Raw genomic sequence first — 23,512 nt, forward strand, 5'->3', positions numbered from 1 at the left:
CGTGGCATCCACCAGGCCCTGCGCATTGCATTTTTAACAAGTTTTTTCGGGTATCCCCGGGCCACAAGGCGTTCCAATAGCTTTTCAGCGTGTCCAAAATATTCCTCCTTCACTGTGCAGTTCCGCCTGATTCGGAGGAATTGGCCGAATGGGAGGTTTTGGCGGAGGCTGCGTGGATGATTACTGGTGTAGTGTAATGCCCGGTTTCGGTCAGTTGCTTTTCTGAATAATGTTGTTGCCAATGTGCCATTAAGTGCATAAACTTTGACATCCAAGAACGTAATCTGGTGGGCATTGGAACTGATGGTAAATTTGATATCTCTGGTGCGTCCGTTTAACCAGTTAAGGAAAACCATAAGTTCTTCCTCCGTGCCATTCCATATAAAAAAGGCATCATCGATGTAACGCATATAATGATTAATGCATGAAGAAAACGGATTATCGCCACAAATGAATTTTGCTTCGAAAAGACACATGAAAAGTACGGCCAATTCTGGAGCAAAGGGGCAGCCCATCGCCACCCCTTTGATTTGATAGTAAAAGTCAGCCCCAAAAGTGAAAAAGTTCTTTTGTAAAGCTAACTTGGCCAATGAAATGATGAAATCTGTGGGCACTCTCACCGGCTGTTCTCTGGTGTTTAAAAAATAAGTTAGGACCTCCAGTGCTTCCTCTTGTGAGATCTGGGTGTACAACGCGACCACATCCATGGTGACTAGCAACTGTGTGGCTGGATTAAACTCAATATTGGTTAATCTGTTAATGAATGCAGTGGTGTCCTGTAGATGTGCTGGTACTGACAAAATAAATGGTTTAAGAAAAAAATCAATATATTTAGAAACTGGCTCCCATAGTGACTCACAACCCGAAATAATAGGTCTACCAGGTGGATTAGTTTCATTTTTATGGATTTTGGGTAAAGCATAAAAAATTGGTGTACGTGGATTTTTGTTCTGTAGGAAAGAGAATTCTTTAGGCCCCAGGAAACCATCTTCTAGGCCTTGCTGTAAGATGTTAGACAATTGTGCCTGTAGCTCTACTGTCGGATTGCTTCTGATTTTTCTGTAGCATTCAGTGTTGTTTAATTGGCTCATGACCTCTGCTTTATACTTGTCCGTTTGCCAAACAACTACCGCCCCACCTTTATCTGCTTGCTTGATTGTCAAAGTTGTATCATTTTTTAGAGAAAGCATAGCATCTTTTTGATCTTTTGATAAGTTGAATTTGACGAATTGTTTTTTGGACTCCATTTCAGTTATTGCGGACAATAAAGTTTTTTCAAAGGTTAAGACCTCTTTGGGCACTTTATTCCCTGGGGGGCAGAAGGTTGATTTGCGGCGTAGGCCGGTCACTTCTCCACTAGTTTCGAATTCCTGGTCCTTGAAATAAGTTTTTAGTCTGATTTTCCGACAGAACTCTAAAATTTCTAATTTCATTTTTACAAAATCCGTTCTTTTTGAAGGAACAAAAGAAAGTCCTTTCTCCAGTACCAGTATCTCTGATTGAGTCAGATTTCTATCCGATAGGTTGAAAACGGCTGATTTGCCTAGTTCTTGTAAAACTGGCGTCTCGTTGTCATTTCCCATGGTTGAGAGTTGTATCGTGGTCTCCCCCTGGTTCTCCGTTGGCCTCTCCCTAAAAAAGGCTGCTGGTTATTTCTTTGTTGAAATTGGGCAGATTGTCCACCTTTTTTGTTAAGACCACTATTGTCCTGATCACTTGTCCCTGCTTCAGAGCCAGAGGAAGAAGATGTGTCTGAAAAAGTGAGAAATCTGTTTTTAGATCGACCCTGGTTGTTTTGAAGGAATCTCCTGGAATTAGTTGTTGTATAAAAATCTTTGTTTAAGTATGGATAATTGCTTTCCAATGAATAGTTGTTTTTATCAGTTTCAAATTTGTTCGATTTTTGGGACACTGTGTAGTCCTTAAATTCCAGGATTTCTTTATCTACCTTTTCGAGAAGGGCTTTAGAATCAGTAATTTGCTGGTTATTAGATATTTCGGACACCAGCGATTCAATCTCTTCCAGTTGTTTTTTAGATATTCTTAGTGCCGTTTCAACTGTCAGGACCATGAGGTCCCGGCTACATTTAGTCTCGATACAACTAAAACCTTTTTTGTAGTCTGGGTCCTCCGTAAAGACCATAGGGATGTTGCGAATTTGAAGACCACTTGGAATTGTACCAGCTTTTAAATGTTGGATTAAGAAGTGTCCATGAAGGTCAGTTCTAATTTGTTTTTTCCGGAGTCGAATGAGTTTTTCGGATTCGTTTTGAGTTTTGGCAGTTACACTCAAGGTTGCAGAAGCGAATGTAGGTGGGTCGCTAAGAAGATTTTTGATGTGATCTTCGCTGTATGCGAAGGTATCACCATCATTCATAGTCCTACCGTCCTAGAGTCTGGTACGTCAACTAACAAGACAGACAACACTTAACATATATATATACACAACGAAGATGAATTCTGGAGTAGGATCCCACCCTACTGAACGTCTCAATGTTAAAACCACTATGTAGCAATATAGTGAAGCCTCGCGAATATGGTATCCGCTTCAATGAGTACAACAAAGAAGGGCTTAGACTCACCTACAGTAAAGCAGAGTCTGAGAATCAAATAAACAAAAAAGTGCTAGTACTGAGTCTTATTACAAAATAACAATTGTATCCAAAGCCAAAAAATATTGAATTATCAGCCGATAACTGGAATTAATCCATCATTATTTATTTTATTTTTGGTAGAAAATTATTTTTAGGAAACACAACAAACAATTTATGAACCTTGTATTATATATACATATGTGACAGAAAAAGATTTACAAGAAACCAGACACCATTTTTAGACATAAGACAAAAAATGCACACATTTCAATCAAGACACAACCATTCTTCATACACATTCACACTCCTTCAATTCCATAAAACGAAAAAACATATGACACAAGACAACAACTAAAGAAATAAAGGGTGGGTCACTGGCAACAATGCAGAACCAATCACAATGTTAGAAACACAAGTATTGTAACACAATACTAAATATCAAACAATTAAACCAAAGGTTGCAATTATTTAGACCCAAGGGCAAACATAAGATACACAAATGATAAGGTCAAAGGTCGACGCGTTTCGAATCGGACCCTTTGTCCGATTCTCATCAGGACCAGATCGTCAAATCTGAAAAAAGGAAACACATTTCCTTTAGTATTTAGTGAGACTAAGAAGGAGAAAAGCGACAAATAAGCCTGCATGGGCTCCTACCTGAGTGTGAGGATAATTGCAATGCAGACAGTGGATGAAGTCTGTAGACACAGAATTAAACAACATGAGGACACACATAATCCCTACAGTCAGATGAGTCAAAGGGCGGGGAGGAATATTTATAAAGTACCTGCATATGATGTCAATGCAGGCGTGGGTCCATGAAGACTTGTGGGACTCATTCAAGTATTAACTGATGTGCATCATATTTGTTGGAATCTCTAAGAAGAAAATGCATATGTGGCGAATCAGTCAGCGTGACGTGTGGAAAAAGGTATATTGGGAGCTTATACAGGCAAATGTGACAGCGTCTTACCTGTCACAAAGGAGGGGTTGCATACAGTCAAGGTTAGAATTTCACAACCGGATCGGAAGCGGGAATGTATACCGCGGGCTGGAGGGAAGGAAAGGGTGTGTTTTAAAATGAGGTCAAAGCATGGAAAGCGTGTTGAGTCCGATTTGTTCACGAATGGGCTTACCTTCAGTGAGCCACGCCACGATGTAAGTGCGAGCCGCTTAAAGGTCCAGGAGCGGCAGCAATCGGCGGCAGGGGTTTAAGCCGAAGCGAGGCGGGGGCGATCGCGTTCACCGCGGGCTGGAAGCAGAAAGGGGTTTGTTTAATGAGCGTGTCCCAGGGCCGGCACCTCAAACAGGAACAGAACTTGCAACAAGGGTGGGTGGTTACCTGTAGTCAGTTTCGCTAGGCGTGTAGCATGGGTCGCTCACGGAGCCGATGGCGCCATTAGTCAGAGGCGGTAACCGGCTACTGCGTATGGATGGTAATAACGTGGCGGCACATAGGTCAATGCAAGTCACGTGATCCCTACTGTGATTGTGGGAATTGTAGTTTCTGATGCTTATAGGGTTTAAAGAGCTCTAGAAATTTCAGATAGTTCATTTAAACCGTTGTCTACCGTGTTAAATTTCAGGATGAGGGTTGCCTCACGCTGACACAGTTTAGCTTCCAAATCGCCTCCCCTACAATCCAATTCCAATTTGCACAAAACAGTCCATTTAAGATCGTGTTCAGTGTGACCCTCTTTACTCCAGTGATCCACTAGCGGAGCATTGGCCACGGATCGTCTTATCCTAGATTTGTGTTGGCTGACACGCTGACGAATTTCCTGAGTGGTTTTGCCCACATATAGTTTCTGGCAGGGGCAAAGGATACCATAGACAACATTTCTAGTCTTGCAATTGGTAAATGTTGTATGTTTCCAGTGTGTGCCATTGTAGGAGAATAAGTCACCTTCAATGGTCTTATCGCAGCAGGCACATGTTCCACACTTGTGGTGGCCCCGGACTGGTGCCATTCCCAGTAGATTGCGTAGAGTGGCTGGTGCCTTTGTGGGTAACGAAGCTCGGACCAAAGCATTGCCAATGCTACTTTCTTTTTTGAAGGCTATCAGAGGTGGTTGAGATAGGCTCTCTTCTAGATTCTTCACTAGATGCCAATTCTGGTTAATTTTCTTCCTGAGTTGATTCGCCTGTGGGCAGAAAGTAGTCACACAGACTATTCTTTCCAAAGGCGGTTTTACCTGTTTGTCCAAAAGAAATTCACGTGGCATCCACCAGGCCCTGCGCATTGCATTTTTAACAAGTTTAACAAGCTGGTGGGCTTGCAGCATCGGTTGTGCCACCCACAGAAGCAGCCTGTAAAAGTGTGTCTAAGGCTTGCCATTGCAGAACCTGTGTGTAGTCTGATACTGCCATGTTGACTGAGCACGTGCACCCACTTGCCAGTCCCTAAACCTTGCTTCATATCAGACACCCCTATGGTAGGCCCAAGGGCAGGGTGCATTGTAAGTATAAGGTAGGACAAGCCCTGATGTGTATGGCATGTCCTAATAGTGAATTACAGCCATTTTCATTTTTCACTATTGCAAGGCTACCTATTCCCCATAGGCCAGAATGGGCAGTAAGATTATTACATTTTATAATCCTAACTGACTCTGGGAACATGGTTGAAATTTGAGTTTACTATGCCTGAACTCATAACAATAAAATGCACCTCTTAGTGAAGTTGATTTCAACATTCTGTGTTTGAAAATACCACTTTTCGAAAGTAGGTATTTTCTTGTCTAACTATCCAAGCCTGCCTCTGCTAGGTTGTGTATTCCTTATCTGGAGTTTGGGTGAAATGAGCTGGGGGATTCCAGGAGACAGGGTGAGTCAGCTCAGTGATGAATAGAGAGATCTGCATCTCGATGGGAGGGAGGAGTTGCACCTGGGACCTGAATAGTGCTGTGCCTTCCCTCAGCAATGCTGGCACTACCTCCTGTGGTGCGTCTGATGTCTCTGCCCTGCACTGTGAAAGAATAGAAGGATTCATGTCAAGAGAGTGCTCCAGGACTGACCAGAACTGGTTTTGACGTGGGCGTAAAATCAGTTTTGCGGGCAGATTTGCGGATTTTTGACGATTTCGCGATTCGCTAATCACGCGACTTTGCCCAAAAATCCGCAAATTCGCAAGCTACTAATTATTGTGCTTGGTTGCGCTTGAAAAATACAATATCACACGTGCGGCGTTGACTTACCGTGATTCTGAGTCCGCCGAGTTGTTTTTCTCCCGGTTTTGCGTGTGCTGCGCCATTTTCGATCTTGCTGTGTGATCGCGCGAGAGTTTTTCGAACGCAATTACGTTATCGCGGCTTGCGCTCTTGCACAGCGAGAGTTTGACAACGCAAGTACGTCATAAAGGCCTGCGATCACACATTGCGGGAGTAAACAATGCCGAACAAGTAGATGTGGCCCGCAGCTGACTTCCGGCAGGAGATTTGAACAGCTCACGTTCCAGAAATTGCAAAAATTGCAATTCTGCACAAGAAATCCACAGCAGGAAGCATTGTGAAAATGATGATTTTGATCAGAATAACTCCTCAGATTGACATTTGGCTGCACTTTTTGGTGCAGGAGTCCATTTTGTTTGGGGTGGGGTGGGAGGAAGGAAGTACCCCAGAGTCTCCAACTTCCTGTTCCTGTCCAGCAGGCTCATCCCAGTGCTTTGTCCATGTCCTGGTCACTTTTGATTTGGCTGTGAAGCTGGAAGGATTACTTTTTGTGGATGCTGCTGGATATTTGTATTTGAGGACTTTTTGGACTTTGGACTTTGGATCACTTTGTTTGGGGCATTACAGTTGAGGCATCTACAGTTCTAAAACTTTTTTCACAACTTTAACCAAATCTATATTGTGGTGGGTAGCCACAGTATCCAGTAGACCACGGGTTAGTCATGGGTGCATGATACAACTGTTTCTGTGATTTTTTTTAAACTTAATTCTCATTTATGTCATGGAATTGTAGCTCACTGTTATATGTTGATTTTTTTTTTAAATTTTGGGGTGACTGTAAAGCCTTACTAGCCAGTAGGCCCAGGTGTAGTGAGTGGTGCATGGACCTAGTCTTTCTGTGGGGTGTCTTGAATTTAAACATCATTGAGGGCGTGGATGGCATTGGATTGTGGTGATTTTTGTGTGTTATTCAATTTTTTGGGGTGGTGTTGGGGCCTGGCCATGTGGGTGGGGGCCATTTTGAGGCCTATTGCAGGCAGGGCATGGCCATGTGGTGGGGGTCAAGGGGCCATTTTGACTCCAGGCAGTGTGCTCAGGCCTGCACCCAGTTTGCCTTGCTTTCAACCATTATGCCCAGGGGTACTCAGTGGTGCATGGGCCTAGTCTTTCTGTGGGGTGTCTTGAATTTATGATACTGTAATCAGAAAGATGCACAGCAATGTTTTGTTCTAGATCAAACGTTTTTTAGTTGATTAGTGTTTGAATTTGTTTGGTGGTGCTCAGCAAGGAGGCGTCGAGGGCCCAACAACGCCGATCTAAATGCTTAAGAATGTGAGGCTAGAGAAACTCTATTCTCATCCCTTGATTGGCACACACATAGTTGTCTTTCCTTGGTTCAAGAAAACGACTTCCATTCAATATTCATTGTTGTTCATTTTATTTATTTCATGGTTTAGGTGTTGATGTTTAGTAAATCAGTTCAAATTTCTTCCAAATCATATTCAACAATACGAAAATCAGGCACTGTCTTTTTAACGTGTCCAATGCATTTCGGGCATTGATGGCATGCCCTTCGTCAGGGAATCGACACTAGGAGCAATAATATTAACAAACATTAATATGAGTGATAAAATGTGCAGTAAAACAAGGCAGTACATTGTGGAGTAACATATATATGGTATATCAAGATCATGCACTGACAGCTGAAACCCATTGTGAAAGGACAAGGTTAAGAGCATTTAACCAAAATGTGGGGAAGTTAACTAGGTGTGTTTACGTGCTGGAGAAAAAAGGATCGGGTTATCACTTACATGCCTGTTGTTGGAAGGTAGCTATGTGATCTAAAAAGGCAAATGGACAAAAAAGTACCGTCAGAGCCTGTTGGCGAAAAGTGCTCCGTAGCGCACTACGGTTTAGATTCGGTGGTTAATGAACACTAACCTGAAAGGTTGTAAACGAAGTAAATCCGTCCGGTACTCGTCTCCGAGAAACGCCGGTGGAAACCGTAGCTTCCCGCGTTTGTTTATTTCGAAAATAGGGGGTCACGTGATTGGTCATGTGTAATGAAAATGGTGAACAGACTAAAGGGGTCTGCGACCGAATGCTATTAGGGGGGTGAAATTACGGAAAAAACTAGGCTATGTCTACAGTTGTAGAGGGGATGCGCTGCGACTACGGGGAGATGGGCTAGCTGGTTTTTAAAAATCGAAGAATATTCAAAAAAATGGAGAATATTCAAAAAAATAGAGAATAGTCCGTGGGATCGAACTCTAGAGTAGAAGGTGGAATTACACAGTGGGCTAATTCATGTAGCTATGGGGGAGTGAGACAATAATGTGTTATAAAGGAAAGTATGTGGTGTCGATGGTAATGGGAACTTACACAGTAACAACAAGACTAGTGTACAGAGCAAATAGTTCACAGGTAGCAAGAGAATTCGATTCTTTCATTTAAACCCATCGGTTTCTGGGTTGATAATTTGTGAATCCAGTAGTTCTCTCTTCTTAAGAGGAATTTGTTGTTGTCTCTCCCTTCTTGTTTCATTACAGTCTCAAGGATGGTGAACTTGATTTTGGAGACATTGTGTTGTTTTTCAACAAAGTGTGCAGATAATGCTGACTTCAAGTTTTTGAGTCGGATGTTAGACTTATGTTCCGTAAGGCGCACCTTGATTCGTCGCTCGGTTTTTCCGACATACATCTTCCCACAAGGGCATTTTATCCCATATATCAGGTTGCTGGTGTCGCAGGTTGCATTCACTCTGAGTTTGATGGGGTTGCCTTGACTTGGATGATTGATGATGTTTTCTCTGATAATGTTATTGCAATTGCCGCAATTTAGGAAAGGTTTGGTTCCAGTGTATGTGGTGATTTCATTAGGTTTGTGTTGAAGGATTTCTCCCAAGTTCTTTGCCCTAGTGTATGCGAATAGTGGTGGTTGACTAAATGCATTTCTAAAATCTGGTTCTATGTTGAGGATTGCCCAATGTTTCATAATGATCTGTTTGAATTTTTTGCTGCTTGTGGAGTATTTAGAGACCACTACTGTCCGTGATTGCTCAGTCTTGGTAGTAGGTGTTCAAAGTTTCGGTCTATCCAGATTCTCGATCCTCGTTTTGGTTTCTTCTACTAGGGTTTTTGGGTAACCTCTATTCATAAATTTGTTGGACATCTCTGTGAGTCTTTGTTTAAGAATAGTTATGTCATAGGTAATCCTTTTAACTCTTGCCATCTGGGAATATGGTAAATTTCGTATCAGGTTAGGTTCATGAAAGCTGGAATGTAGTAACATGTTGTTCCTGTCGGTGGGTTTAACATAGAGGTCGGTGATGAATCCTTGTGGAGTTACGGAAATTTTCACATCCAGGAAGTTGACAGAAGTTTCTGAAATGTCCCAGGTTAATTGGATCCGTTGGTCAATAGAATTGAATTTGCTGAGTTCAATTCTCAATGTCTCCTCCGTGTCGGTCCATATGATGAAGAAATCATCGATGTATCGAATTATCATTTTCAGATGATTGGTCCAGTTGGTGTTCTTGAGAATGTGTTGTGATTCGTACCAATGCATAAAAATGTTGGCATACACAGGTGCCGCCGAATTGCCCATAGCCATCCCAGTAAGTTGTTGGTACCATTCATCTCGAACTCTGAAGTAACTAGGGTACAGGGTAAAGTGCATAAGTTCCATAAGGAACAATTGGAAGTCTTGGTCTAGGTCCGTGTTCAAGAGCGCTGATTCCATGGCTTCAATCCCCATATCGTGGGGTATGCTTGTGTAAAGACTGCACACGTCCGCGGTGCATAAAAACACCTTTTCTGTAGGGTTGAATGGAATTTGCTGCAATTTGAGTAGAAATTGTGATGTGTCCTTAATGTACGTTTGCATGGATTGCACTGACGGTTGTAAATATCTGTCAATCAGCTGTCCAATCGGTTGATGTAAGCTACCTCGGGTGGAGACTATTGGCCTCATGGGGGGGTTTCTGAGGTTCTTGTGAATCTTCGGTACCATTCTCAGTGTCGGACTTTTAGGATTGAAGGTTGTGAGAAAGTTTTTTGTCCTCTCTGTGATGGTTCCTTGTTTGTATGCATGGTCGATAATGTTCCTTAGAGTATTGGAATATTCCATGGTAGGATTAGAGTCTAGTTTACTGTAGGTTGTCCTATCCATCACATGTTCCGTCACTTTATTGTTGTACATGGTAGTATTCATGATGACGATCGCTCCCCCCTTGTCCGCTTTGGTGAAAGTTGTTTGATCGTTCGCTGCTATTCTGTTCAGTGTATCCAGGTCTTTTTGTGTGATATATCTTGTTTTGGGTTTGATGTGTTTAATTTTGTTGAGGTCCTGTTTAACTAAGTTTTCAAAAAGGTCTAGTGTCTTATGGCTTGTAGGTGCTTGGAATGAACTCTGTGGACGTAGTCCCAGTAGTTGGTCTTGCTCTTGCTGTGGACGCTCTGGTATGACATTGTCAAAGAAGTGTCTGAGTTTGAGTTTTTGCATTAACTTAAAGAAACTCACTTCTAGTTCCAGGTGATCTGTGGAGGTGGTATGTACAAACGAAGTTCCTTTCTCTAGTAATCCCAGTTCATATGTGCTGAACTTTTGATCGCTAATATTGATGACTAGGTGCTCTGAGGTTGGTTTTTTTTGGGTTTTTTCTCCTTCTCTTTGGTTGTAGCTGTCGTGCTCCGAGTGTTCGGAGGGTCTCTTTCTTTCTCCTTTTCTTTTCCCTCTCCTGGGTCTCCTTTTTGAGCTTGGCCCTGGTCTAAAAAAGGGCTGCTTTCGTGTGTTTGAAGCTACGGCCTCCACTGGCGTTTCTCGGAGACGAGTACCGGACGGATTTACTTCGTTTACAACCTTTCAGGTTAGTGTTCATTAACCACCGAATCTAAACCGTAGTGCGCTACGGAGCACTTTTCGCCAACAGGCTCTGACTGTACTTTTTTGTCCATTTGCCTTTTTAGATCACATAGCTACCTTCCAACAACAGGCATGTAAGTGATAACCCGATCCTTTTTTCTCCAGCACGTAAAGACACCTAGTTAACTTCCCCACATTTTGGTTAAATGCTCTTAACCTTGTCCTTTCACAATGGGTTTCAGCTGTCAGTGCATGATCTTGATATACCATATATATGTTACTCCACAATGTACTGCCTTGTTTTACTGCACATTTTATCACTCATATTAATGTTTGCTAATATTATTGCTCCTAGTGTCAATTCCCTGACGAAGGGCATGCCATCAATGCCCGAAATGCATTGGACACGTTAAAAAGACAGTGCCTGATTTTCGTATTGTTGAATATGATTTGGAAGAAATTTGAACTGATTTACTAAACATCAACACCTAAACCATGAAATAAATAAAATGAACAACAATGAATATTGAATGGAAGTCGTTTTCTTGAACCAAGGAAAGACAACTATGTGTGTGCCAATCAAGGGATGAGACTAGAGTTTCTCTAGCCTCACATTCTTAAGCATTTAGATCGGCGTCGTTGGGCCCTCGACGCCTCCTTGCTGAGCACCACCAAACAAATTCAAACACTAATCAACTAAAAAACGTTTGATCTAGAACAAAACATTGCTGTGCATCTTTCTGATTACAGTATCATTATCCCTTCAGCGTCCACTGGATCGATAGCACCCATCCTAAAACAAACTTTGAAAAAACAACAATATGAGCAATTACGAAGATATATCTAAAAGTACGGAGGCCAGAGCCTCTACCTTTGCGTTTGATGCAAAAGACGTGGACCAAATTTACTCTCTTATCAGGGAGGAACTTACACAAGAAACATCAAGTCGGTCAAAGGAGCAAAACATAAAATAGTTACTTTATCTATCTAAGAGGAAAACAAACCAACAACTCCACGCCAGTACTCTCATTAAGTACCACAGGAACCAACGCATACCCCGTGGGTTAAGAATTGCACTCAAACCATCCCTATGCAAGCATTCAAAAAAATTTCAGGAACGCTGGTATGAGATTCTTAATAAGTGCTCACTGGATCTAATCCTTCCAATCATTCAAGAACTATCCACTATCTTGGAGGAACTCTCCACTGAAATCGAGGAAACATCAACAGAACTATCTAAAATGATGTCAGAAGAAGAACTCAAAGCAACTTTGGAAGATATCAAAACTCAAATCGATCGTCATTCGAGAGAGATTAACGAACGCAAAATTCGCAAATTTAAGCGGGACACCTTGGATTATAGACTGGGAGAGGTCTATACATGGGCAGAAGTCTACGCCCAAAAACGAAGAAACCGTCCTTACAACTCGAATACGGACACTTCATCTACGGATAGTGAATCTGGTCAAAAACCACGTAAATCACAACCTACACGAACAACACAAGAACAAACACCGACAGTGGAACCCACCACCAGCCAAACACACGAAAGCAGCCCTTTTTTAGACCAGGGCCAAGCTCAAAAAGGAGACCCAGGAGAGGGAAAAGAAAAGGAGAAAGAAAGAGACCCTCCGAACACTCGGAGCACGACAGCTACAACCAAGGAGAAGGAGAAAAAACCCCAAAAAACCCAACCTCAGAGCACCTAGTCATCAATATTAGCGATCAAAAGTTCAGCACATATGAACTGGGATTACTAGAGAAAGGAACTTCGTTTGTACCTACCACCTCCACAGATCACCTGGAACTAGAAGTGAGTTTCTTTAAGTTAATGCGAAAACTCAAACTCAGACACTTCTTTGACAATGTCATACCAGAGCGTCCACAGCAAGAGCAAGACCAACTACTGGGACTACGTCCACAGAGTTCATTCCAAGCACCTACAAGCCATAAGACACTAGACCTTTTTGAAAACTTAGTTAAACAGGACCTCAACAAAATTAAACACATCAAACCCAAAACAAGAAATATCACACAAAAAGACCTGGATACACTGAACAGAATAGCAGCGAACGATCAAACAACTTTCACCAAAGCGGACAAGGGGGGAGCGATCGTCATCATGAACACTACCATGTACAACAATAAAGTGACGGAACATGTGATGGATAGGACAACCTACAGTAAACTAGACTCTAATCCTACCATGGAATATTCCAATACTCTAAGGAACATTATCGACCATGCATACAAACAAGGAACCATCACAGAGAGGACAAAAAACTTTCTCACAACCTTCAATCCTAAAAGTCCGACACTGAGAATGGTACCGAAGATTCACAAGAACCTCAGAAACCCCCCCATGAGGCCAATAGTCTCCACCCGAGGTAGCTTACATCAACCGATTGGACAGCTGATTGACAGATATTTACAACCATCAGTGCAATCCATGCAAACGTACATTAAGGACACATCACAATTTCTACTCAAATTGCAGCAAATTCCATTCAACCCTACAGAAAAGGTGTTTTTATGCACCGCGGACGTGTGCAGTCTTTACACAAGCATACCCCACGATATGGGTTTTGAAGCAATGGAATCAGCGCTCTTGAACACGGACCTAGACCAAGACTTCCAATTGTTTCTTATGGAACTTATGCACTTTACCCTGTACCATAGTTACTTCAGAGTTCGAGATGAATGGTACCAACAACTTACTGGGATGGCTATGGGCAATTCGGCGGCACCTGTGTATGCCAACATTTTTATGCATTGGTACGAATCACAACACATTCTCAAGAACACCAACTGGATCAATCATCTGAAAATGATAATTCGATACATCGATGATTTCTTCATCATATGGACCGACACGGAGGAGACATTGAGAATGGAACTCAGCAAATTCAATTCTATTGACCAACGGATCCAATTAACCTGGGACATTTCAGAAACTTCTGTCAACTTCCTGGATGTGAAAATTTCCGTAACTCCACATGGATTCATCACCGACCTCTATGTTAAACCCACCGACAGGAACAACATGTTACTACATTCCAGCTTTCATGAACCTAACCTGATACGAAATTTACCATATTCCCAGATGGCAAGAGTTAAAAGGATTACCTCTGACACAACTATTCTTAAACAAAGACTCACAGAGATGTCCAACAAATTTATGAATAGAGGTTACCCAAAAACCCTAGTAGAAGAAACCAAAACGAGGATCGAGAATCTGGATAGACCGAAACTTTTAACACCTACTACCAAGACTGAGCAATCACGGACAGTAGTGGTCTCTAAATACTCCACAAGCAGCAAAAAATTCAAACAGATCATTATGAAACATTGGGCAATCCTCAACATAGAACCAGATTTTAGAAATGCATTTAGTCAACCACCACTATTCGCATACACTAGGGCAAAGAACTTGGGAGAAATCCTTCAACACAAACCTAATGAAATCACCACATACACTGGAACCAAACCTTGCCTAAATTGCGGCAATTGCAATAACATTATCAGAGGAAACATCATCAATCATCCAAGTCAAGGCAACCCCATCAAACTCAGAGTGAATGCAACCTGCGACACCAGCAACCTGATATATGGGATAAAGTGCCCTTGTGGGAAGATGTATGTCGGAAAAACCGAGCGACGAATCAAGGTGCGCCTTACGGAACATAAGTCTAACATCCGACTCAAAAACTTGAAATCAGCATTATCTGCACACTTTGTTGAAAAACAACACAATGTCTCCAAAATCAAGTTCACCATCCTTGAGACTGTAATGAAACAAGAAGGGAGAGACAACAACAAATTCCTCTTAAGAAGAGAGAACTACTGGATTCACAAATTATCAACCCAGAAACCGATGGGTTTAAATGAAAGAATCGAATTCTCTTGCTACCTGTGAACTATTTGCTCTGTACACTGATCTTGTTGTTACTGTGTAAGTTCCCATTACCATTGACACCACATACTTTCCTTTATAACACGTTATTGTCTCACTCCCCCATAGCTACATGAATTAGCCCACTGTGTAATTCCACCTTCTACTCCAGAGTTCGATCCCACGGACTATTCCCTATTTTTTTGAATATTCTCCATTTTTTTTAATATTCTTCGATTTTTAAAAAACAGCTAGCCCATCTCCCCGTAGTCGCAGCGCATACCCTCTACAACTGTAGACATAGCCTAGTTTTTTCCGTAATTTCACCCCCCTAATAGCATTCGGTCGCAGACACCTTTAGTCTGTTCACCATTTTCATTACACGTGACCAATCACGTGACCCCCTATTTTCGAAATAAACAAACGCGGGAAGCTACGGCCTCCACCGGAATTTCTCGGAGACGAGTACCGGACGGATTTACTTTGTTTACAACCTTTCAGGTTAGTGTTTATTAACCACCAAATCTAAACCGTAGTGCGCTACGGAGCACTTTTCGCCAACAGGCTCTGACGGTACTTTTTTGTCCATTTGCCTTTTTAGATCACATAGCTACCTTCCAACAACAGGCATGTAAGTGATAACCCGATCCTTTTTTCTCCAGCACGTAAACACACCTAGTTAACTTCCCCACATTTTGGTTAAATGCTCTTAACCTTGTCCTTTCACAATGGGTTTCAGCTGTCAGTGCATGATCTTGATATACCATATATATGTTACTCCACAATGTACTGCCTTGTTTTACTGCACATTTTATCACTCATATTAATGTTTGTTAATATTATTGCTCCTAGTGTCAATTCCCTGACGAAGGGCATGCCATCAATGCCCGAAATGCATTGGACACGTTAAAAAGACAGTGGCTGATTTTCGTATTGTTGAATATGATTTGGAAGAAATTTGAACTGATTTACTAAACATCAACACCTAAACCATGAAATAAATAAAATGAACAACAATGAATATTGAATGGAAGTCGTTTTCTTGAACCAAGGAAAGACAACTATGTATGTGCCAATCAAGGGATGAGACTAGAGTTTCTCTAGCCTCACATTCTTAAGCAAGTGTCTTGAATTTAAACATCATTGAGGGCATGGATGGCATGGGATTGTGGTGATTTTTGTGTGTTTTTTGACTTTTTGGGTTGGTGTTGGGGCCTGGACATGTGGGTGGGGGCCATTTTGGGGCCTGTTACAGGCAGAGTCTGGCCATGTGGTGGGGGTCAAGGGGCCATTTTAAAGCCAGGCAGTGTGCTCAGGCCTGCACCCAGTTTGCCTTGCTTTCAACCATTATGCCCAAGGTTACTCAGTGGCGCATGGGCCTAGTCTTTCTGTGGGGTGTCTTGAATTTAAACTTCATCGAGGGCAGGGCATGGATGGCATGGGATTGTGGTGATTATTGAATGTTTTTCCACTTTTTGGGTTGGTGTTGGGGCCTGGCCATGTGAGTGGGGGCCATTTTGATGCCTGGTGCAGGCAGGGCCTGGCCATGTGGTGGGGGTCAAGGGGCCATTTTGAAGCCAGGCAGTGTGCTCAAGCCTGCATCCAGTTTGCCTTGCTTTCAACCATAATGCCCAGGGGTACTCAGTGGTGCATGGGCCTAGTCTATCTGTGGGGTGTCTTGAATTTAAACATCATTGAGGGCATTGATGGCATTGGATTATGGTGATTTTTGGAGTGTTTTTTGACTTTTTGGGGTGTATAACTGATGTTCCTCTGGCTTCCATTGCTTTTAGGTGCAGAAGAGAACCACCAGTGCCAGGAAGAAGTCCTGCAGCAGTGTGTGCTGCACAGCGTCAAGTGACGTCACGTGTGGCCACAGACAAGACAACTCTGCAACTTGGGCAACTGCGGCCAGCTGTTCTGACACTCCAGCCCCAGCGGGCATGCAGCAGACACACATTTTGACCCTATCCCGAATAGCTGCTGATTGGGATATGGGCGGCGTGGCACTGGTACCACCATCGTTAACTACAACACCAACACGACCTACATCTTCCATCTTTTTTAGTCAGAAGGGCAGGCATGGACCTCCATCCAGCTCAACCTCAAGTAGTGGTGCTGTAAGTGAACAACAGAAACAAATTCAGCCACGCCCATCCTCCACTTCATCTGGCATTGAAAGTCAAAGTACCATCCCCACATTCCGCAGACATCACCAGTCCCCAGTTTGGGACTTCTTTACTGTTAGCGCAAAGGCGGAAAACATGGTTGTTTGTTCGATTTGTAAAGTATCCGTTAGTCGGGGTAAGCTTGGCACCAACGGTGGTACCGGAAGCCAGAGAGGTCATCTCAAGTAACACCACATTATTATTTGGAAAGCACACATGAGGAAGATCGAGGAAGGCAAAAGAAAAACAAATCAAAATGAATCCATTGATATTGCATCTGATGATGACGAGAGGCTGATCGTGCAGGGGGGAAGTGAAGAAGCGACAGACATTTTTTCTGGTAGACTAGGTTCTACTATGAAAGGCATGAGGCTAGAGTTGGAGGAATGGAAGCTAGTTAAAAGCCTGACAGACCTGCTTCGTCCTTTTGAGGTCTTCACGCATGAAGTCAGCAGGGAGGACTGTTCTTTGAGCAAAGCTATCCCATTGTTGGTCATGCTAGAGCACCAACTGAAGGCGGTGTGTTCAACGTTCAGAGATGATGTTGAAAAGCAAGACGCATATCTGTTGGCGGAGAGGTTATTAAGCTGCCTAGTTGCCAATGAAAGGCTTAAAAACATACATACAGAACAACATTACATTTGTGGCACTATTCTGGTTCCACGGTACAAAAAGGCAGTGGCCAGCAAAGCATTCATTCCTTTTGATGAAGCAGATTTTTCAAAGTACAAACATTGGATAGCTGTGTCAGCCACTCGTTTCGAAAAAGATCGGCAGAAAATTCAAGGAGCCGTCAGAAGTCCAACTGAATCAGCAGGCCATCCAGCCTCAAGTTCCACTTCTGAATCTGTGGGCGAAGGGAGTCACTTTCCCTCACAGCCGTTAACGACACCAGCAGCAACCGTATCATCATCCTTACCTGCACCAGTCCCAGCCATAATATTGGCGGAAGCGGATTGGCTAACTCATCAAGGGTTTGCTCATTCCAGTGCTGCGAAGGCCACAGATGGTACGCAAAGTGGAGCAACCGTGGATACCCTTGAGTCGATGGTACAGGCCTATCTGGAGGACCCAACAGAGGTCTTTTTTAATACGAACCCATTGCTGTATTGGTAAAGGAAAATGGCTCTATGGCCACTGATCACCAACCTGGCTATAAATTATTTGTCTTGCCCACTCGCAAGCGTGTCTTCTGAACATGTTTTCAGTGCTGATGGTGCCATTGTAACTTCAAAAAGAACCTGCCTCTCGGCCAAAAATGTGAAGAGGTTAACACTGATCAAGATGAATCAGCACTTGATACCACCAGATTACAAAGTACGTGAATGCACGCAGGAAGAAGAGGACACCAACTTAGGTGATGAAAGTTCTTCTCTTTTACCTGACCTACTCCCGTCTCAATTCATGGAGTTTGAGGACGAGCTCTACTTCCCTGACACCGAGCCCTGAAAATGACTTCCTATTTTTTCGTCCTTATTCACTTTCATTCCTGTGTGTCTTTCTTTTGCAACTTTTACCACAACAAAACTCTAATCACCTAATCACAGCAAGTCCATCAACAGCACTGTCTTCATCTTATATTCCTTATTGATTTGAAGGTGCCGCAGTCTGCATTCCTGAGGTTCACAAGTTCACAACTCAATCGTGCTCCTTTATACTCCTCCTCCAGACTCCCCCTATCCATTTTCCTCAAGGCAGATGGATGGATTACGACGAGTTCCCTCAAGTGGGACTGAAATTACTGACTGACTACATGCTTGCTGATTGCTGACAGAGTTACTTCTGATATTGACAGGAGAGGCTGCCCTGTGGGCCCTCACTTTCCAAAGAAGATGCGGACAAAAAGTAGAACAGGTAATGAATAATTGAGAAGATGGCATGCAGTGGACAGCAATGGCTGTCTGGCTCTGATGAAACCAATTGCTGTTTATTTTTTTGAGCATGAAATGATGATTCATATGTCTTGTCTTAGTTATTATTTAATCTTTCACACAGTAATTGTAACTCATGTCAACAACTCTGTTTTTTTAGCTTGTTTAATTAAAATTGTACTTCAAATTTAGGGGCTACTATATTGCATCTCACAAAATTTGCAAAATGTCATTGGAGCGGACTCACTTGCCAATATACCATGATGATTGATTAAATGATATATCTTTTTTCTTTACAGTCACTCACTGGGATGGATGGATCATCAGCGTCGGTTTACGGAAGAACTATGGCCAATTTGTGAGTGGCAAACAGGTAAACAAAGCTACTACAGCAGGACTACATGTCTGTCTATTCGTGGTATATATTGGTCGAGGGCGAGGCAGTGTACTGTTGTTGTTATGCCAGGCAGAGTCCACTCCAGACAGCAGTTCATGTAGAATTGGGGCTATGTGGCTTGCTGCATACAATTAGATATGCTTTGTCTGTCTGACAAAGAGCCTAGGTATGCTACATCAGGTTGCTTCGCTCAGTTCTGCCTGCCTTGACCCTCTGCATGGCACTGCCTCAAGCTTGGGCCAAACATCCATATGTTTGCAAAATTTGCTGTTTTTCGGTATTTTGCGAATCTTGCGAAAGTACAGAAAAATCGCAAATTCTTGAGCGGAACAGATTTTTGGCCCATTCTTGCGGCAGGGCCATGCATACGGTCAAAGCAGGCACCACTGAGTGAAGCATCCTCCTGATGTATCATACCTAGGCTCTTTGACACAGACAGACAAAGCATATCTATGGTTCAGGGTTCAGTGAGATTTACTAGGGTTTTTGGGTTTAAGTTGGTATGATTCTAGGGCTCGGCCTGATGCAGGCTCGTTCATAATGATGTTGGAAAAGTTTTAGGGGGGTTTGGTGTTCTTGGTCCAGAATTGGCAGAATTTTGGCTTTTTTGGGTGTTTTGCGGGTGCGTGTGTTTGGGTGAAAAGTAAGTGAAAACTAGTCGTAGACCTTTTTCTTCTCCTTCTTCTTCAAACAGCGCAGTGGCTCGATTTTGTTTTGCCTTGCTGAGATTCTTGTGAATCGCTGGAACAAATGACTGTCCAGGTAAGTTTCAAGAGGATAGAAGTAGTGGAAGTGCTGAAAACAGCAATGTTTAGTGAACAGCGCAATTTGCCATGTTTTGAATATACCAGTATTGCATATTTTTGGGGGGCTATTTGGGGGTATTCTAGATTTGTGGGGGAGGGTGTGGGGGTCTGGGAGCACTGCTGGGATAGCATAATTTTGATTGGAAGTGATTTGAAGAAAATCCATGGTGGGAAAGAGGAGTTAGGTTGGCTGAAAATGTTCTAAGTATGATTTTTTGCATTTTTGCATTTTACCTGTTTAGGGGTGTTCTGCTTTTTTGCGGGTGGCTGCAGGGGTCTGGGGGCATAGCTTGGAAAGTCTAATATCGGAATCAAGTGTTTTGGACCAAATCCATGGTGAAAAGGTTTTTCCGTTTTTGCTCACTTGCCTGTCTTTGGGGTGCTGTTTTGGGGGCTTCTAGGTCATTGGGGGTGGGTTTTGGGGTCTGGGAGCACTGCTGGCACAGTCTAATGTTGATTGCATTTGTTTTTCAGGAAATCCATCGTGGAAAAGGGGTGTTAGGGCCTAGCTGCAGAGCCTATTTGGACTGTATTGAAGGTAGGCCCGAAATTTGCTAAGTCTCACTTTTTGCGGTTTTGCTTTTTGGCTGTTTGGGGGTGTTAACTTGTTTTTGCCTGGGTTGACGGGTCTAGGGGCATCGCTGGGAAGGTCTAATAACGGATAAAAGCGGTTTGGAGAAAATCCATGGTGGGAAAATGTTTCACTTTTCAGAGTTTTCGTTCACTTTTGTATTTTCGGGGCCCTGCTTGGGGGGGTTCCTGGTGTTTGGGGGGCTTGGGGGGTCTTGGAGCAACTCTGGGTATGGATACTTTTGATTGGGGGGCGGAGCTAGCCGGCAACCGAGATGGCCGCCTGAGTCCGGAGCTCCTCCGCTCTGAACCACGATCCTTTCATAATCCTGCACATTTGGGACTGCTACTGCGATATTTCGAGCCCAGAAGGTAGCTTGATCATCGCGGCCCCACTGGCGGCGGAAATATTGAGCTTGCTGACCGCAGAAAGAATATCTACGATCTGGTGTGGTGCGGAGGGGCAGGCCCACGAGACCGTGGCCTCGATTGCAACCCCGGCTGACCCTGAGGCGGTGTTACCTGGCGCTGAGAGTTACGCGGCCCGGCGCTGTGAGGCGAGCCGCGTCCCATATAACTGACGGTGAGCAGGAGTTTGCGCTCATCGAAGGGGGGGGGCCTCCCCACTTCCCCGGCCCCAGACTTGGACTTGCCGGTTCCCTGGAGTCGGGATTGGCGTGCGGTGCATCTGCGACCTGCGAGGTGCTGGAGTGCTTTGTGGCACCCGCTCTTGCCTCGATTTGCCTCACGGTGGCTGGGCAGTCTACCCGACGTCGGCGGGTGTCATTCTCCCACTACGGCTAGCTCCCCTTGGATTGAGCTGATGAGTCTCTTCTAGTGGGGCTGCTTCGAGGGAACTGGTGCGCCTACACACCTGATTTGACTGCAGCCAGCCGCAACTGGAGACAGGCTGGGTCTACTCCACGGTCCGTGACCCACAAACCGGACATCGCGAGTGGAGTTTGGCGCTCTTTTGACTTTGCGTGTCTTCGCCTGGTGCCACGGGAGCTGCGGGTGGCTGCTTGCCTCACTGGTGCCGACGTTTGTGGGACGACCTGCAGACCGCGTGAAGTTGGTGGACCCCTCAGACAATCCTGCTGCACTGACTCCCCCTCACTCTGCGTCCCATTACGACTTTTTTGGCCTAGACGTGATAGGTTGAGCGTGCTTTGCCCGTGATTCTATGCCGGGGGCCCGGTGCAACTCCTCTCTTTGCCATGGGGCGTTCTGATAAGACACAACCAAAACTTTCCTTTGCAAGGCAGAATTCGAAGACGGCGGATGGCGCTGGAAGTTGCGGCGCGACTGGTGGGGACGTTCCGGAGGAAGCGCAGCAGTGGGACCTTAAGGAGATACTCCTGGCCATGGAAAAGAATCTTCAGGGTGGAATGACGGCTATCAGCATGAAACTGGACACCCTGTCTTACCGCATGGACCGCCTGGCGGAATGACTGGATAAACATGCGGAACGATTGGATATGTCCGAACACTGAGTTACTGAGGTGGAGGTGGCGCACACCACGCTGGAGACTGACAATAGACAGATTGGCAGGGCTATGCAGACACTCCTGGATAAAACTGAGGATTTAGAAGCCCGTTTGCGCTGCTGTAATCTGCGTGTCACAGGCCTTCCGGAGAGTACCCCTACTGGCAACATGGAGTTGTTTATGGAGGCCCTGTTAAAGAATCTGCTGGGGGATGATGTATTCTCCCATATGTTTGTGGTAGAAAGGGTGCATCGATCCTTGGGACCGCGCCCCAAGCCGGGTGCGCAACCGCGACCCATTATAGCTAAACTTTTAAATGATTGCGATCGCGATGTCCCACTCAAGCTGGCTAGAGAAAAGCAACCTTTGCAGTATGAGGGATCCACTTTATCTATCTACCCTAACTTCACGGCTCGTGTTCAGGAGGCCCGGAAATAGTTTGGCCCTATGAAACGTCAGCTGCGAGATATGGGCGCGGACTATACGATGCTGTACCCGGCGAAGCTGCGCGCCAATCTACAAGGGAAGTCCCTAATTTTTACTGACCATAAGGTGCTTCAAAAGGCCCTGAAAGAGTGGCAGCGAGAGAAACGACACCCACGACAAGATGACGCGGAGCTGGATGGGGGCTCCATGGAGGACCAGGACTGATCGGGGCACTTTCTGAGATAGTTACTGCCCGATTGGGTCACCCCAGGTTTGGTTGCTGTTTTCTATACTCTTTATTGACGGTGGTACTGCCTGCCTCGAGAGGACCTGATGTCCTGGAGGCGGTCGATCCAATTGACCACTACTCAGGTATTGCCAGGCCCTATTTTCCGAACTTGAGGCAACTAGAATTTCGATTTGTTGTGTGGATGTATCCCGTGGGGAGCTATATATTCGGGGCTGCCGCTGTATTTGTTGGACTAATACTGACTATTATAATATGTTCTGCCCCATGCCTTTGTTTGCTGCCTGGCTGTGGTCACACTAGTACCCCCATTGGAGGGGGGGCGATTCTTTCTGATGTACTACTCTTAGCTTCTTCTATTTTTTGTTCCCAAATGTGCATGTTGTGCCAATGATGCCACGTTTGTTTCATCAGGGTTGTGGGGCAGGGGGGGATGACGGGGGGCGATTATTGCTCTGCTGTTGCTGGGTGCCCTTGGTACGAGCTAGACCAGCTACCTCTGCCCTTGTGTGTTTACCACTGTTCCTATGGTTTTTGGGGGGGAGGATGGGGTGGACGTTTTGTGGGTGGCGAGGGTGTTTGTGACTGTTGTGGAGCTGAGGTTTGCCTGGGGGGGGGGAATGCTTGTTAGGGTGGATGGATGAGCGTGGCCTAGTTGGGGCAGGGCAAGCATGGGTGGGGGGTTGGGATGCTTTGGTTTCAGAGACCTTTTTGTTGCCTTGCAATGCGGGGCAGATGTTGCTTGAGGCATGTGATCTAACAGGCAGGTGCGACGGCGTTAGACACCCAATCTCACAAGTTACTAAACTGTATGCGATCAACACGATTTTCTTTTCTTCTCCATGACAGGGGACGTGACGGATGGGGTGGAGGCTCCTGACACAATGCGGCTCCTTACATGGAATTTGAGGGGCTTGAATGACCACCGCAAGGTCCGCAGGGTTCTCCAATATTTGGCAAAGCACAGGGTAGACATTGCAATTCTGCAGGAAACGCATCTAGCACCACATAGTCCCATCCTTGC

This window comes from Lissotriton vulgaris, chromosome 6, assembly GCF_964263255.1.
Source record: "Lissotriton vulgaris chromosome 6, aLisVul1.2, whole genome shotgun sequence".
In the NCBI taxonomy this organism is placed as follows: Eukaryota; Metazoa; Chordata; class Amphibia; order Caudata; family Salamandridae; genus Lissotriton; species Lissotriton vulgaris.